A 12,105-nucleotide genomic window follows, 5' to 3' on the forward strand; every position below is an offset into this window, starting at 1 on the left:
GCCGTGTCACAGGGCTCGTTGGTCTAGGGGTATGATTCCTGCTTAGGGTGCAGGAGGTCCCGGGTTCAAATCCCGGACGAGCCCTAGCGTTTTGTGCAAACTGATCGCACGTCAGTGGCTGAGTCAGCGCAAAAAGCTCGCCGTCAATATCAAATGAATTTCTTATTCGATGTGAGCAATTGACACTCGGGTCCGACGCGTGAAGGCGATTACGAAGGTTTCGGGTACAGATGGTAGCAGATGCATGTTAGTACGTCTTGCTTAAAGTGATGAAAAAGTGTTTCCGCCCGGGATCGAACCGGGGACCTTCTGCGTGTTAGGCAGACGTGATAACCGCTACACCACGGAAACTGCTTGTGTGCACATTACTTCACAGACAACTTGTAGTGATGTTGCCATCGTAACTAAAAAATTCAATAAATGTGGTACTTGCAAAACGAAGGGACATGCAGCAGATCCACACACGACGTGGCTCATTGGAGGACAATACGACATAGGCAGGAAAGTACTGTTCCCGCCCGGGATCGAACTGGGGACCTTCTGCGTGTGAAGCAGACGTGATAACCGCTACACTACGGAAACGACGGACCTGAGGAGTCCATCCTTGTTCATTCGAACTTGCCTCAGACTTTCTCTCGTCCGCGAATGCACACACGACAGTTCTTTTGTCAGCCTGGAACCCATCACAGCCGAGGGCTCAAGAAGTCTTCGGGGCGCTTGAGAGGGTGTCTGCCGTAGCACCCCTAACGAGATAGCGGCGTTTCGCGCAGTCGTTATTGCAAGTCATATCAGCAAAAGCAATCACTTTCTCAGCAGCAGGCAGTGCGAGCCCAGCGGCAGCTCTACATGAAGGTACCAATAGCCCAGGAAGGCCGCCGACCGCGGGAATTCGCGCCGCCCCCATCCCGCCAGCGTACACGAGACTTCCAGGACACCCTGGACGACATCGAGGGACTGGAATAATTGGCATTCGCCGTGTCACAGGGCTCGTTGGTCTAGGGGTATGATTCCTGCTTAGGGTGCAGGAGGTCCCGGGTTGAAATCCCGGACGAGCCCTAGCGTTTTGTGCAAACTGATCGCACGTCAGTGGCTGAGTCAGCTCAAAAAGCTCGCCGTCAATATCAAATGAATTTCTTATTCGATGTGAGCAATTGACACTCGGGTCCGACGCGTGAAGGCGATTACGAAGGTTTCGGGTACAGATGGTAGCAGATGCATGTTAGTACGTCTTGCTTAAAGTGATGAAAAAGTGTTTCCGCCCGGGATCGAACCGGGGACCTTCTGCGTGTTAGGCAGACGTGATAACCGCTACACCACGGAAACTGCTTGTGTGCACCTTACTTCACAGACAACTTGTAGTGATGTTGCCATCGTAACTAAAAAATTCAATAAATGTGGTACTTGCAAAACGAAGGGACATGCAGCAGATCCACACACGACGTGGCTCATTGGAGGACAATACGACATAGGCAGGAAAATACTGTTCCCGCCCGGGATCGAACTGGGGACCTTCAGCGTGTGAAGCAGACGTGATAACCGCTACACCACGGAAACGACGGACCTGAGGAGTCCATCCTTGTTCATTCGAACTTGCCTCAGACTTTCTCTCGTCCGCGAATGCACACACGACAGTTCTTTTGTCAGCCTGGAACCCATCACAGCCGAGGGCTCAAGAAGTCTTCGGGGCGCTTGAGAGGGTGTCTGCCGTAGCACCCCTAACGAGATAGCGGCGTTTCGCGCAGTCGTTATTGCAAGTCATATCAGCAAAAGCAATCACTTTCTCAGCAGCAGGCAGTGCGAGCCCAGCGGCAGCTCTACATGAAGGTACCAATAGCCCAGGAAGGCCGCCGACCGCGGGAATTCGCGCCGCCCCCATCCCGCCAGCGTACACGAGACTTCCAGGACACCCTGGACGACATCGAGGGACTGGAATAATTGGCATTCGCCGTGTCACAGGGCTCGTTGGTCTAGGGGTATGATTCCTGCTTAGGGTGCAGGAGGTCCCGGGTTCAAATCCCGGACGAGCCCTAGCGTTTTGTGCAAACTGATCGCACGTCAGTGGCTGAGTCAGCTCAAAATGCTCGCCGTCAATATCAAATGAATTTCTTATTCGATGTGAGCAATTGACACTCGGGTCCGACGCGTGAAGGCGATTACGAAGGTTTCGGGTACAGATGGTAGCAGATGCATGTTAGTACGTCTTGCTTAAAGTGATGAAAAAGTGTTTCCGCCCGGGATCGAACCGGGGACCTTCTGCGTGTTAGGCAGACGTGATAACCGCTACACCACGGAAACTGCTTGTGTGCACCTTACTTCACAGACAACTTGTAGTGATGTTGCCATCGTAACTAAAAAATTCAATAAATGTGGTACTTGCAAAACGAAGGGACATGCAGCAGATCCACACACGACGTGGCTCATTGGAGGACAATACGACATAGGCAGGAAAATACTGTTCCCGCCCGGGATCGAACTGGGGACCTTCTGCGTGTGAAGCAGACGTGATAAGCGCTACACTACGGAAACGACGGACCTGAGGAGTCCATCCTTGTTCATTCGAACTTGCCTCAGACTTTCTCTCGTCCGCGAATGCACACACGACAGTTCTTTTGTCAGCCTGGAACCCATCACAGCCGAGGGCTCAAGAAGTCTTCGGGGCGCTTGAGAGGGTGTCTGCCGTAGCACCCCTAACGAGATAGCGGCGTTTCGCGCAGTCGTTATTGCAAGTCATATCAGCAAAAGCAATCACTTTCTCAGCAGCAGGCAGTGCGAGCCCAGCGGCAGCTCTACATGAAGGTACCAATAGCCCAGGAAGGCCGCCGACCGCGGGAATTCGCGCCGCCCCCATCCCGCCAGCGTACACGAGACTTCCAGGACACCCTGGACGACATCGAGGGACTGGAATAATTGGCATTCGCCGTGTCACAGGGCTCGTTGGTCTAGGGGTATGATTCCTGCTTAGGGTGCAGGAGGTCCCGGGTTCAAATCCCGGACGAGCCCTAGCGTTTTGTGCAAACTGATCGCACGTCAGTGGCTGAGTCAGCTCAAAAAGCTCGCCGTCAATATCAAATGAATTTCTTATTCGATGTGAGCAATTGACACTCGGGTCCGACGCGTGAAGGCGATTACGAAGGTTTCGGGTACAGATGGTAGCAGATGCATGTTAGTACGTCTTGCTTAAAGTGATGAAAAAGTGTTTCCGCCCGGGATCGAACCGGGGACCTTCTGCGTGTTAGGCAGACGTGATAACCGCTACACCACGGAAACTGCTTGTGTGCACCTTACTTCACAGACAACTTGTAGTGATGTTGCCATCGTAACTAAAAAATTCAATAAATGTGGTACTTGCAAAACGAAGGGACATGCAGCAGATCCACACACGACGTGGCTCATTGGAGGACAATACGACATAGGCAGGAAAATACTGTTCCTGCCCGGGATCGAACTTGTGACCTTCTGCGTGTGAAGCAGACGTGATAACCGCTACACTACGGAAACGACGGACCCGAGGAGTCCATCCTTGTTCATTCGAACTTGCCTCAGACTTTCTCTCGTCCGCGAATGCACACACGACAGTTCTTTTGTCGGCCTGGAACCCATCACAGCCGAGGGCTCAAGAAGTCTTCGGGGCGCTTGAGAGGGTGTCTGCCGTAGCACCCCTAACGAGATAGCGGCGTTTCGCGCAGTCGTTATTGCAAGTCATATCAGCAAAAGCAATCACTTTCTCAGCAGCAGGCAGTGCGAGCCCAGCGGCAGCTCTACATGAAGGTACCAATAGCCCAGGAAGGCCGCCGACCGCGGGAATTCGCGCCGCCCCCATCCCGCCAGCGTACACGAGACTTCCAGGACACCCTGGACGACATCGAGGGACTGGAATAATTGGCATTCGCCGTGTCACAGGGCTCGTTGGTCTAGGGGTATGATTCCTGCTTAGGGTGCAGGAGGTCCCGGGTTCAAATCCCGGACGAGCCCTAGCGTTTTGTGCAAACTGATCGCACGTCAGTGGCTGAGTCAGCTCAAAAAGCTCGCCGTCAATATCAAATGAATTTCTTATTCGATGTGAGCAATTGACACTCGGGTCCGACGCGTGAAGGCGATTACGAAGGTTTCGGGTACAGATGGTAGCAGATGCATGTTAGTACGTCTTGCTTAAAGTGATGAAAAAGTGTTTCCGCCCGGGATCGAACCAGGGACCTTCTGCGTGTTAGGCAGACGTGATAAACGCTACACCACGGAAACTGCTTGTGTGCACCTTACTTCACAGACAACTTGTAGTGATGTTGCCATCGTAACTAAAAAATTCAATAAATGTGGTACTTGCAAAACGAAGGGACATGCAGCAGATCCACACACGACGTGGCTCATTGGAGGACAATACGACATAGGCAGGAAAATACTGTTCCCGCCCGGGATCGAACTTGGGACCTTCAGCGTGTGAAGCAGACGTGATAACCGCTACACTACGGAAACGACGGACCTGAGGAGTCCATCCTTGTTCATTCGAACTTGCCTCAGACTTTCTCTCGTCCGCGAATGCACACACGACAGTTCTTTTGTCAGCCTGGAACCCATCACAGCCGAGGGCTCAAGAAGTCTTCGGGGCGCTTGAGAGGGTGTCTGCCGTAGCACCCCTAACGAGATAGCGGCGTTTCGCGCAGTCGTTATTGCAAGTCATATCAGCAAAAGCAATCACTTTCTCAGCAGCAGGCAGTGCGAGCCCAGCGGCAGCTCTACATGAAGGTACCAATAGCCCAGGAAGGCCGCCGACCGCGGGAATTCGCGCCGCCCCCATCCCGCCAGCGTACACGAGACTTCCAGGACACCCTGGACGACATCGAGGGACTGGAATAATTGGCATTCGCCGTGTCACAGGGCTCGTTGGTCTAGGGGTATGATTCCTGCTTAGGGTGCAGGAGGTCCCGGGTTGAAATCCCGGACGAGCCCTAGCGTTTTGTGCAAACTGATCGCACGTCAGTGGCTGAGTCAGCTCAAAAAGCTCGCCGTCAATATCAAATGAATTTCTTATTCGATGTGAGCAATTGACACTCGGGTCCGACGCGTGAAGGCGATTACGAAGGTTTCGGGTACAGATGGTAGCAGATGCATGTTAGTACGTCTTGCTTAAAGTGATGAAAAAGTGTTTCCGCCCGGGATCGAACCGGGGACCTTCTGCGTGTTAGGCAGACGTGATAACCGCTACACCACGGAAACTGCTTGTGTGCACCTTACTTCACAGACAACTTGTAGTGATGTTGCCATCGTAACTAAAAAATTCAATAAATGTGGTACTTGCAAAACGAAGGGACATGCAGCAGATCCACACACGACGTGGCTCATTGGAGGACAATACGACATAGGCAGGAAAATACTGTTCCCGCCCGGGATCGAACTTGGGACCTTCAGCGTGTGAAGCAGACGTGATAACCGCTACACTACGGAAACGACGGACCTGAGGAGTCCATCCTTGTTCATTCGAACTTGCCTCAGACTTTCTCTCGTCCGCGAATGCACACACGACAGTTCTTTTGTCAGCCTGGAACCCATCACAGCCGAGGGCTCAAGAAGTCTTCGGGGCGCTTGAGAGGGTGTCTGCCGTAGCACCCCTAACGAGATAGCGGCGTTTCGCGCAGTCGTTATTGCAAGTCATATCAGCAAAAGCAATCACTTTCTCAGCAGCAGGCAGTGCGAGCCCAGCGGCAGCTCTACATGAAGGTACCAATAGCCCAGGAAGGCCGCCGACCGCGGGAATTCGCGCCGCCCCCATCCCGCCAGCGTACACGAGACTTCCAGGACACCCTGGACGACATCGAGGGACTGGAATAATTGGCATTCGCCGTGTCACAGGGCTCGTTGGTCTAGGGGTATGATTCCTGCTTAGGGTGCAGGAGGTCCCGGGTTGAAATCCCGGACGAGCCCTAGCGTTTTGTGCAAACTGATCGCACGTCAGTGGCTGAGTCAGCTCAAAATGCTCGCCGTCAATATCAAATGAATTTCTTATTCGATGTGAGCAATTGACACTCGGGTCCGACGCGTGAAGGCGATTACGAAGGTTTCGGGTACAGATGGTAGCAGATGCATGTTAGTACGTCTTGCTTAAAGTGATGAAAAAGTGTTTCCGCCCGGGATCGAACCGGGGACCTTCTGCGTGTTAGGCAGACGTGATAACCGCTACACCACGGAAACTGCTTGTGTGCACCTTACTTCACAGACAACTTGTAGTGATGTTACCATCGTAACTAAAAAATTCAATAAATGTGGTACTTGCAAAACGAAGGGACATGCAGCAGATCCACACACGACGTGGCTCATTGGAGGACAATACGACATAGGCAGGAAAATACTGTTCCCGCCCGGGATCGAACTTGGGACCTTCAGCGTGTGAAGCAGACGTGATAACCGCTACACTACGGAAACGACGGACCTGAGGAGTCCATCCTTGTTCATTCGAACTTGCCTCAGACTTTCTCTCGTCCGCGAATGCACACACGACAGTTCTTTTGTCAGCCTGGAACCCATCACAGCCGAGGGCTCAAGAAGTCTTCGGGGCGCTTGAGAGGGTGTCTGCCGTAGCACCCCTAACGAGATAGCGGCGTTTCGCGCAGTCGTTATTGCAAGTCATATCAGCAAAAGCAATCACTTTCTCAGCAGCAGGCAGTGCGAGCCCAGCGGCAGCTCTACATGAAGGTACCAATAGCCCAGGAAGGCCGCCGACCGCGGGAATTCGCGCCGCCCCCATCCCGCCAGCGTACACGAGACTTCCAGGACACCCTGGACGACATCGAGGGACTGGAATAATTGGCATTCGCCGTGTCACAGGGCTCGTTGGTCTAGGGGTATGATTCCTGCTTAGGGTGCAGGAGGTCCCGGGTTCAAATCCCGGACGAGCCCTAGCGTTTTGTGCAAACTGATCGCACGTCAGTGGCTGAGTCAGCTCAAAATGCTCGCCGTCAATATCAAATGAATTTCTTATTCGATGTGAGCAATTGACACTCGGGTCCGACGCGTGAAGGCGATTACGAAGGTTTCGGGTACAGATGGTAGCAGATGCATGTTAGTACGTCTTGCTTAAAGTGATGAAAAAGTGTTTCCGCCCGGGATCGAACCGGGGACCTTCTGCGTGTTAGGCAGACGTGATAACCGCTACACCACGGAAACTGCTTGTGTGCACCTTACTTCACAGACAACTTGTAGTGATGTTGCCATCGTAACTAAAAAATTCAATAAATGTGGTACTTGCAAAACGAAGGGACATGCAGCAGATCCACACACGACGTGGCTCATTGGAGGACAATACGACATAGGCAGGAAAATACTGTTCCCGCCCGGGATCGAACTTGGGACCTTCAGCGTGTGAAGCAGACGTGATAACCGCTACACTACGGAAACGACGGACCTGAGGAGTCCATCCTTGTTCATTCGAACTTGCCTCAGACTTTCTCTCGTCCGCGAATGCACACACGACAGTTCTTTTGTCAGCCTGGAACCCATCACAGCCGAGGGCTCAAGAAGTCTTCGGGGCGCTTGAGAGGGTGTCTGCCGTAGCACCCCTAACGAGATAGCGGCGTTTCGCGCAGTCGTTATTGCAAGTCATATCAGCAAAAGCAATCACTTTCTCAGCAGCAGGCAGTGCGAGCCCAGCGGCAGCTCTACATGAAGGTACCAATAGCCCAGGAAGGCCGCCGACCGCGGGAATTCGCGCCGCCCCCATCCCGCCAGCGTACACGAGACTTCCAGGACACCCTGGACGACATCGAGGGACTGGAATAATTGGCATTCGCCGTGTCACAGGGCTCGTTGGTCTAGGGGTATGATTCCTGCTTAGGGTGCAGGAGGTCCCGGGTTGAAATCCCGGACGAGCCCTAGCGTTTTGTGCAAACTGATCGCACGTCAGTGGCTGAGTCAGCTCAAAAAGCTCGCCGTCAATATCAAATGAATTTCTTATTCGATGTGAGCAATTGACACTCGGGTCCGACGCGTGAAGGCGATTACGAAGGTTTCGGGTACAGATGGTAGCAGATGCATGTTAGTACGTCTTGCTTAAAGTGATGAAAAAGTGTTTCCGCCCGGGATCGAACCGGGGACCTTCTGCGTGTTAGGCAGACGTGATAACCGCTACACCACGGAAACTGCTTGTGTGCACCTTACTTCACAGACAACTTGTAGTGATGTTGCCATCGTAACTAAAAAATTCAATAAATGTGGTACTTGCAAAACGAAGGGACATGCAGCAGATCCACACACGACGTGGCTCATTGGAGGACAATACGACATAGGCAGGAAAATACTGTTCCCGCCCGGGATCGAACTTGGGACCTTCAGCGTGTGAAGCAGACGTGATAACCGCTACACTACGGAAACGACGGACCTGAGGAGTCCATCCTTGTTCATTCGAACTTGCCTCAGACTTTCTCTCGTCCGCGAATGCACACACGACAGTTCTTTTGTCAGCCTGGAACCCATCACAGCCGAGGGCTCAAGAAGTCTTCGGGGCGCTTGAGAGGGTGTCTGCCGTAGCACCCCTAACGAGATAGCGGCGTTTCGCGCAGTCGTTATTGCAAGTCATATCAGCAAAAGCAATCACTTTCTCAGCAGCAGGCAGTGCGAGCCCAGCGGCAGCTCTACATGAAGGTACCAATAGCCCAGGAAGGCCGCCGACCGCGGGAATTCGCGCCGCCCCCATCCCGCCAGCGTACACGAGACTTCCAGGACACCCTGGACGACATCGAGGGACTGGAATAATTGGCATTCGCCGTGTCACAGGGCTCGTTGGTCTAGGGGTATGATTCCTGCTTAGGGTGCAGGAGGTCCCGGGTTGAAATCCCGGACGAGCCCTAGCGTTTTGTGCAAACTGATCGCACGTCAGTGGCTGAGTCAGCTCAAAAAGCTCGCCGTCAATATCAAATGAATTTCTTATTCGATGTGAGCAATTGACACTCGGGTCCGACGCGTGAAGGCGATTACGAAGGTTTCGGGTACAGATGGTAGCAGATGCATGTTAGTACGTCTTGCTTAAAGTGATGAAAAAGTGTTTCCGCCCGGGATCGAACCGGGGACCTTCTGCGTGTTAGGCAGACGTGATAACCGCTACACCACGGAAACTGCTTGTGTGCACCTTACTTCACAGACAACTTGTAGTGATGTTGCCATCGTAACTAAAAAATTCAATAAATGTGGTACTTGCAAAACGAAGGGACATGCAGCAGATCCACACACGACGTGGCTCATTGGAGGACAATACGACATAGGCAGGAAAATACTGTTCCCGCCCGGGATCGAACTTGGGACCTTCAGCGTGTGAAGCAGACGTGATAACCGCTACACTACGGAAACGACGGACCTGAGGAGTCCATCCTTGTTCATTCGAACTTGCCTCAGACTTTCTCTCGTCCGCGAATGCACACACGACAGTTCTTTTGTCAGCCTGGAACCCATCACAGCCGAGGGCTCAAGAAGTCTTCGGGGCGCTTGAGAGGGTGTCTGCCGTAGCACCCCTAACGAGATAGCGGCGTTTCGCGCAGTCGTTATTGCAAGTCATATCAGCAAAAGCAATCACTTTCTCAGCAGCAGGCAGTGCGAGCCCAGCGGCAGCTCTACATGAAGGTACCAATAGCCCAGGAAGGCCGCCGACCGCGGGAATTCGCGCCGCCCCCATCCCGCCAGCGTACACGAGACTTCCAGGACACCCTGGACGACATCGAGGGACTGGAATAATTGGCATTCGCCGTGTCACAGGGCTCGTTGGTCTAGGGGTATGATTCCTGCTTAGGGTGCAGGAGGTCCCGGGTTCAAATCCCGGACGAGCCCTAGCGTTTTGTGCAAACTGATCGCACGTCAGTGGCTGAGTCAGCTCAAAATGCTCGCCGTCAATATCAAATGAATTTCTTATTCGATGTGAGCAATTGACACTCGGGTCCGACGCGTGAAGGCGATTACGAAGGTTTCGGGTACAGATGGTAGCAGATGCATGTTAGTACGTCTTGCTTAAAGTGATGAAAAAGTGTTTCCGCCCGGGATCGAACCGGGGACCTTCTGCGTGTTAGGCAGACGTGATAACCGCTACACCACGGAAACTGCTTGTGTGCACCTTACTTCACAGACAACTTGTAGTGATGTTGCCATCGTAACTAAAAAATTCAATAAATGTGGTACTTGCAAAACGAAGGGACATGCAGCAGATCCACACACGACGTGGCTCATTGGAGGACAATACGACATAGGCAGGAAAATACTGTTCCCGCCCGGGATCGAACTTGGGACCTTCAGCGTGTGAAGCAGACGTGATAACCGCTACACTACGGAAACGACGGACCTGAGGAGTCCATCCTTGTTCATTCGAACTTGCCTCAGACTTTCTCTCGTCCGCGAATGCACACACGACAGTTCTTTTGTCAGCCTGGAACCCATCACAGCCGAGGGCTCAAGAAGTCTTCGGGGCGCTTGAGAGGGTGTCTGCCGTAGCACCCCTAACGAGATAGCGGCGTTTCGCGCAGTCGTTATTGCAAGTCATATCAGCAAAAGCAATCACTTTCTCAGCAGCAGGCAGTGCGAGCCCAGCGGCAGCTCTACATGAAGGTACCAATAGCCCAGGAAGGCCGCCGACCGCGGGAATTCGCGCCGCCCCCATCCCGCCAGCGTACACGAGACTTCCAGGACACCCTGGACGACATCGAGGGACTGGAATAATTGGCATTCGCCGTGTCACAGGGCTCGTTGGTCTAGGGGTATGATTCCTGCTTAGGGTGCAGGAGGTCCCGGGTTCAAATCCCGGACGAGCCCTAGCGTTTTGTGCAAACTGATCGCACGTCAGTGGCTGAGTCAGCTCAAAATGCTCGCCGTCAATATCAAATGAATTTCTTATTCGATGTGAGCAATTGACACTCGGGTCCGACGCGTGAAGGCGATTACGAAGGTTTCGGGTACAGATGGTAGCAGATGCATGTTAGTACGTCTTGCTTAAAGTGATGAAAAAGTGTTTCCGCCCGGGATCGAACCGGGGACCTTCTGCGTGTTAGGCAGACGTGATAACCGCTACACCACGGAAACTGCTTGTGTGCACCTTACTTCACAGACAACTTGTAGTGATGTTGCCATCGTAACTAAAAAATTCAATAAATGTGGTACTTGCAAAACGAAGGGACATGCAGCAGATCCACACACGACGTGGCTCATTGGAGGACAATACGACATAGGCAGGAAAATACTGTTCCCGCCCGGGATCGAACTTGGGACCTTCAGCGTGTGAAGCAGACGTGATAACCGCTACACTACGGAAACGACGGACCTGAGGAGTCCATCCTTGTTCATTCGAACTTGCCTCAGACTTTCTCTCGTCCGCGAATGCACACACGACAGTTCTTTTGTCAGCCTGGAACCCAACACAGCCGAGGGCTCAAGAAGTCTTCGGGGCGCTTGAGAGGGTGTCTGCCGTAGCACCCCTAACGAGATAGCGGCGTTTCGCGCAGTCGTTATTGCAAGTCATATCAGCAAAAGCAATCACTTTCTCAGCAGCAGGCAGTGCGAGCCCAGCGGCAGCTCTACATGAAGGTACCAATAGCCCAGGAAGGCCGCCGACCGCGGGAATTCGCGCCGCCCCCATCCCGCCAGCGTACACGAGACTTCCAGGACACCCTGGACGACATCGAGGGACTGGAATAATTGGCATTCGCCGTGTCACAGGGCTCGTTGGTCTAGGGGTATGATTCCTGCTTAGGGTGCAGGAGGTCCCGGGTTGAAATCCCGGACGAGCCCTAGCGTTTTGTGCAAACTGATCGCACGTCAGTGGCTGAGTCAGCTCAAAAAGCTCGCCGTCAATATCAAATGAATTTCTTATTCGATGTGAGCAATTGACACTCGGGTCCGACGCGTGAAGGCGATTACGAAGGTTTCGGGTACAGATGGTAGCAGATGCATGTTAGTACGTCTTGCTTAAAGTGATGAAAAAGTGTTTCCGCCCGGGATCGAACCGGGGACCTTCTGCGTGTTAGGCAGACGTGATAACCGCTACACCACGGAAACTGCTTGTGTGCACCTTACTTCACAGACAACTTGTAGTGATGTTGCCATCGTAACTAAAAAATTCAATAAATGTGGTACTTGCAAAACGAA

At 52.9% G+C, this 12,105-nt stretch overlaps 37 non-coding genes across 37 annotated transcripts; 13 read left to right on the top strand and 24 right to left on the bottom strand.

The window, feature by feature from the left end:
* The first annotated feature begins 12 nt into the window (after nucleotides 1-12).
* Trnap-agg lies at nucleotides 13-84 on the top strand. The gene has a single exon. It is a non-coding gene; the product is annotated as a tRNA-Pro (tRNA).
* A 194-nt stretch (nucleotides 85-278) lies between these two features.
* Trnav-aac lies at nucleotides 279-351 on the bottom strand. Its single transcript has one exon. It is a non-coding gene; the product is annotated as a tRNA-Val (tRNA).
* Nucleotides 352-509: 158 nt separating this feature from the next.
* Trnav-cac lies at nucleotides 510-582 on the bottom strand. The gene has a single exon. It is a non-coding gene; the product is annotated as a tRNA-Val (tRNA).
* A 402-nt stretch (nucleotides 583-984) lies between these two features.
* On the top strand, nucleotides 985-1,056 carry Trnap-agg. Its single transcript has one exon. It is a non-coding gene; the product is annotated as a tRNA-Pro (tRNA).
* Nucleotides 1,057-1,250: 194 nt separating this feature from the next.
* On the bottom strand, nucleotides 1,251-1,323 carry Trnav-aac. Its single transcript has one exon. It is a non-coding gene; the product is annotated as a tRNA-Val (tRNA).
* Nucleotides 1,324-1,481: 158 nt separating this feature from the next.
* Nucleotides 1,482-1,554, bottom strand: Trnav-cac. The gene has a single exon. It is a non-coding gene; the product is annotated as a tRNA-Val (tRNA).
* Nucleotides 1,555-1,956: 402 nt separating this feature from the next.
* Trnap-agg lies at nucleotides 1,957-2,028 on the top strand. The gene has a single exon. It is a non-coding gene; the product is annotated as a tRNA-Pro (tRNA).
* Nucleotides 2,029-2,222: 194 nt separating this feature from the next.
* Nucleotides 2,223-2,295, bottom strand: Trnav-aac. Its single transcript has one exon. It is a non-coding gene; the product is annotated as a tRNA-Val (tRNA).
* A 158-nt stretch (nucleotides 2,296-2,453) lies between these two features.
* On the bottom strand, nucleotides 2,454-2,526 carry Trnav-cac. The gene has a single exon. It is a non-coding gene; the product is annotated as a tRNA-Val (tRNA).
* Nucleotides 2,527-2,928: 402 nt separating this feature from the next.
* On the top strand, nucleotides 2,929-3,000 carry Trnap-agg. The gene has a single exon. It is a non-coding gene; the product is annotated as a tRNA-Pro (tRNA).
* Nucleotides 3,001-3,194: 194 nt separating this feature from the next.
* On the bottom strand, nucleotides 3,195-3,267 carry Trnav-aac. The gene has a single exon. It is a non-coding gene; the product is annotated as a tRNA-Val (tRNA).
* Nucleotides 3,268-3,900: 633 nt separating this feature from the next.
* Trnap-agg lies at nucleotides 3,901-3,972 on the top strand. The gene has a single exon. It is a non-coding gene; the product is annotated as a tRNA-Pro (tRNA).
* Nucleotides 3,973-4,166: 194 nt separating this feature from the next.
* Trnav-aac lies at nucleotides 4,167-4,239 on the bottom strand. The gene has a single exon. It is a non-coding gene; the product is annotated as a tRNA-Val (tRNA).
* Nucleotides 4,240-4,397: 158 nt separating this feature from the next.
* Trnav-cac lies at nucleotides 4,398-4,470 on the bottom strand. Its single transcript has one exon. It is a non-coding gene; the product is annotated as a tRNA-Val (tRNA).
* A 402-nt stretch (nucleotides 4,471-4,872) lies between these two features.
* Nucleotides 4,873-4,944, top strand: Trnap-agg. Its single transcript has one exon. It is a non-coding gene; the product is annotated as a tRNA-Pro (tRNA).
* Nucleotides 4,945-5,138: 194 nt separating this feature from the next.
* Nucleotides 5,139-5,211, bottom strand: Trnav-aac. The gene has a single exon. It is a non-coding gene; the product is annotated as a tRNA-Val (tRNA).
* Nucleotides 5,212-5,369: 158 nt separating this feature from the next.
* On the bottom strand, nucleotides 5,370-5,442 carry Trnav-cac. Its single transcript has one exon. It is a non-coding gene; the product is annotated as a tRNA-Val (tRNA).
* A 402-nt stretch (nucleotides 5,443-5,844) lies between these two features.
* Nucleotides 5,845-5,916, top strand: Trnap-agg. The gene has a single exon. It is a non-coding gene; the product is annotated as a tRNA-Pro (tRNA).
* Nucleotides 5,917-6,110: 194 nt separating this feature from the next.
* Nucleotides 6,111-6,183, bottom strand: Trnav-aac. The gene has a single exon. It is a non-coding gene; the product is annotated as a tRNA-Val (tRNA).
* Nucleotides 6,184-6,341: 158 nt separating this feature from the next.
* On the bottom strand, nucleotides 6,342-6,414 carry Trnav-cac. The gene has a single exon. It is a non-coding gene; the product is annotated as a tRNA-Val (tRNA).
* A 402-nt stretch (nucleotides 6,415-6,816) lies between these two features.
* Trnap-agg lies at nucleotides 6,817-6,888 on the top strand. The gene has a single exon. It is a non-coding gene; the product is annotated as a tRNA-Pro (tRNA).
* A 194-nt stretch (nucleotides 6,889-7,082) lies between these two features.
* Nucleotides 7,083-7,155, bottom strand: Trnav-aac. The gene has a single exon. It is a non-coding gene; the product is annotated as a tRNA-Val (tRNA).
* A 158-nt stretch (nucleotides 7,156-7,313) lies between these two features.
* On the bottom strand, nucleotides 7,314-7,386 carry Trnav-cac. Its single transcript has one exon. It is a non-coding gene; the product is annotated as a tRNA-Val (tRNA).
* Nucleotides 7,387-7,788: 402 nt separating this feature from the next.
* Nucleotides 7,789-7,860, top strand: Trnap-agg. The gene has a single exon. It is a non-coding gene; the product is annotated as a tRNA-Pro (tRNA).
* Nucleotides 7,861-8,054: 194 nt separating this feature from the next.
* Nucleotides 8,055-8,127, bottom strand: Trnav-aac. The gene has a single exon. It is a non-coding gene; the product is annotated as a tRNA-Val (tRNA).
* Nucleotides 8,128-8,285: 158 nt separating this feature from the next.
* Trnav-cac lies at nucleotides 8,286-8,358 on the bottom strand. The gene has a single exon. It is a non-coding gene; the product is annotated as a tRNA-Val (tRNA).
* Nucleotides 8,359-8,760: 402 nt separating this feature from the next.
* Trnap-agg lies at nucleotides 8,761-8,832 on the top strand. The gene has a single exon. It is a non-coding gene; the product is annotated as a tRNA-Pro (tRNA).
* A 194-nt stretch (nucleotides 8,833-9,026) lies between these two features.
* Trnav-aac lies at nucleotides 9,027-9,099 on the bottom strand. The gene has a single exon. It is a non-coding gene; the product is annotated as a tRNA-Val (tRNA).
* Nucleotides 9,100-9,257: 158 nt separating this feature from the next.
* Trnav-cac lies at nucleotides 9,258-9,330 on the bottom strand. Its single transcript has one exon. It is a non-coding gene; the product is annotated as a tRNA-Val (tRNA).
* A 402-nt stretch (nucleotides 9,331-9,732) lies between these two features.
* Trnap-agg lies at nucleotides 9,733-9,804 on the top strand. Its single transcript has one exon. It is a non-coding gene; the product is annotated as a tRNA-Pro (tRNA).
* A 194-nt stretch (nucleotides 9,805-9,998) lies between these two features.
* Trnav-aac lies at nucleotides 9,999-10,071 on the bottom strand. Its single transcript has one exon. It is a non-coding gene; the product is annotated as a tRNA-Val (tRNA).
* Nucleotides 10,072-10,229: 158 nt separating this feature from the next.
* On the bottom strand, nucleotides 10,230-10,302 carry Trnav-cac. Its single transcript has one exon. It is a non-coding gene; the product is annotated as a tRNA-Val (tRNA).
* Nucleotides 10,303-10,704: 402 nt separating this feature from the next.
* Nucleotides 10,705-10,776, top strand: Trnap-agg. Its single transcript has one exon. It is a non-coding gene; the product is annotated as a tRNA-Pro (tRNA).
* A 194-nt stretch (nucleotides 10,777-10,970) lies between these two features.
* Trnav-aac lies at nucleotides 10,971-11,043 on the bottom strand. Its single transcript has one exon. It is a non-coding gene; the product is annotated as a tRNA-Val (tRNA).
* A 158-nt stretch (nucleotides 11,044-11,201) lies between these two features.
* On the bottom strand, nucleotides 11,202-11,274 carry Trnav-cac. The gene has a single exon. It is a non-coding gene; the product is annotated as a tRNA-Val (tRNA).
* A 402-nt stretch (nucleotides 11,275-11,676) lies between these two features.
* On the top strand, nucleotides 11,677-11,748 carry Trnap-agg. The gene has a single exon. It is a non-coding gene; the product is annotated as a tRNA-Pro (tRNA).
* A 194-nt stretch (nucleotides 11,749-11,942) lies between these two features.
* On the bottom strand, nucleotides 11,943-12,015 carry Trnav-aac. The gene has a single exon. It is a non-coding gene; the product is annotated as a tRNA-Val (tRNA).
* Nucleotides 12,016-12,105: the final 90 nt, after the last annotated feature.

Source organism: Schistocerca americana, chromosome 2 (assembly GCF_021461395.2).
Source record: "Schistocerca americana isolate TAMUIC-IGC-003095 chromosome 2, iqSchAmer2.1, whole genome shotgun sequence".
Lineage (NCBI taxonomy): Eukaryota > Metazoa > Arthropoda > Insecta > Orthoptera > Acrididae > Schistocerca > Schistocerca americana.